Consider the following 2,598-nt stretch of genomic DNA (forward strand, 5'->3'; position numbering starts at 1 on the left):
ATAAGCATTTTCTTGCATATCTTTGGTCCAAAATAAAAGCATATTAGTATTTGTAAAAAAAAAAAAATTCATTTCCCATTGTATTTGTTAACATATATTTTTGTGTTTGTGAATATATGACCTTCTTCTCGCCCATTTTGAATTAGACCTAAAAATTAATATATATATATATATATATATATTTATGGAAATAAAGATTTTATTGATAGTCAAATTAGTAAAAGATGTTTATATTTTAATTTGGAAAGAGTATGATGCAAAAGAGTAGACGTAGAAAAAAACAAGTGTGTGAAGATATAAAATGTGAAGGCATATTTCTTTAATTTCTGGGTCACTTTCTCTGTTGTAACTATATTTCTATCGCAGAGTTTTATATGTTTTCGGCCACTGTCAAAATAAGTGACAACGGCCTATTTGACAAAGAAGGGGGATTCATCAAATCAAATAGGAATCATGATCCTCTACTCAGCACAATCTACATCTCAATCATTCAGATTAAATTTAAATAATTTATTACGTTTTATTTCAATAAATTGTTTTCCAGAAAAGCACTAGACCAGATGAAAATAGCTTTTCAACAGACTCCAAAAAAAAAATGTATATTGCATATTTTTCATTTAACAAAACAAAGACAACCCTAACAAATGAACACGAGCCATCTGGTCTAGCAAGCGCATGAAGAATTAAACTATTATTCATCATGAATTGAGAAAAAAGTATACGAAATTTATTTCTATTTTTTTTTAAATGAAGATATAGATACTTAAAAAACAGTTCTAAGAATTTTTTAACATTCAAAGTGTGCAATTAGTTAAGTCTAGATTTATTAATAACTATAATTAAAATTTAGATAACAGTATTTTCGAAAAAAAAAATGTTTTTTCATGGTCTTCTCAGCATGAAGTGAAGAGGTGTCTATATTTTATTTTCCAGGGAAGAGATACACACTTTCAAGTTTCAAATTGCAATACTATATTTAAAGAAAAAAAAAAAGGCTTCAACTTGTAATAAGGGCAGCCCAAAGAAAACTATGAGCCGGCTCATTTGGTTGATTAACGTTGGGCTTTCAACTGTGTGTAATTCTAAAGAAGCCTGGATCCGATGATTGCTGAAAGGATAAAAAGTTAGGAAGATGGTTAGTGCTTCCAAGTTACAATATTTTCTCTGGCTAGGGCTATTTTTTGGTATATAAAGTTTAGATCTATATATTGATATTCATTATAACCAATTCTTCAATCAAATCTTAAAACTTGGATTTATTTTAAATATAATCATAGTCATCATCATATATTTTTTTGAGAGTCTAAGATTATCTCTCTTAAAGTGTCAAAGGCAAATAATAGATCTCTCTCAATTAAGTTATTATGCACATATATATTTGTCAAGATGAGTTTGTCAAAAAGATCAATTAAAAAAAATTGGAGAGGAGGAAGATTAGAATTAAAAGAGTATTTTATTAATATTGTTGGTGTTCTTGTATTACAACCCTATCATTAAAAAAAAAAACACACATAACAAGTCAATTATCTTCATTGCAGACTAAAAAAACCCACAACCTGTAATAAAGAAAACCAGAAAAACTCCATCAATCATCCTTATTTATATTGTATCTAAAAAACCACAAAATAGATAAGACCTCTAATCATCATACTCCACGAAGATCAATTTTTGGCTGTCCGTTTGACCAATCGACTCACCTTCATCATCATACACAAAACAAATATGGTGTGCCACTTGATGTGGTGGCACCTCAGATAGCGTGACTAGAGGTGACGATGCCTCAACTGGTGGACCAACCTCCTCCTCAATCTCCTTGTCACACAGTCTTCTTATGTGGCTATGTCTATGTGATATATTGATGTGTGTGTAAATGTTTACACACACAGAGACACATATAAGTAGTTTAAAATAGGTACCCACATTAATCAAAGAGGGTACAGTTTCCTCCAAAAGAAAACAAAAATTTCATTTTGTTTTAAGTTAAAATTGCAGTTACTCCAATTTAAAATTAAAATTTTCCTCAATAAAAAATTAATCGATCCACAATCTTCTTAAAATTATGAAACATACAAATTTAAAAAAAATTATTTATATTTATTATAAAAATAAATATTTGGTCCAATTGAAATTAATATGTATTTTTAAACTTTTCATGTAATTTATTTATATATTATTTTAGTTTGTATTTTAGCATTATATTTTACTTAAAAACATTGACATTTATATTTAGTATAAATATTGCCTCCTCTAATAAACTTTTATGGGTCCGTCACATGTTTAAATTGTGCCATTATGTAAGAAAAACTAAATGGTCTAGAAACAAAATCTAGTGATAAACACTATGCCATCATAACAAAAATTTCAGATGTTATGTTATTTCACTCTTGATAACCCATTCGTCCTCTTTTCCAATTTCGAGAAGCCACTTCTCAAGATTAATAAGTGTTATCAGTTTATAAGAGTTATTAGAAGATTTTGATACCACAATCTAAAAGTGGACACATATAAACATTCTAAATGCCGTCGCTGCTATTGCTTGGCTAGGAAAGAATATGCGCAAGCATAGGGAACAATTTTTCACATTGCTTGACTTGCATG

The sequence above is a fragment of the Prosopis cineraria genome, unplaced genomic scaffold, assembly GCF_029017545.1.
Source record: "Prosopis cineraria cultivar Desert tree isolate PC_DT_omini unplaced genomic scaffold, ASM2901754v1 PC3, whole genome shotgun sequence".
NCBI classification, from domain to species: domain Eukaryota; kingdom Viridiplantae; phylum Streptophyta; class Magnoliopsida; order Fabales; family Fabaceae; genus Prosopis; species Prosopis cineraria.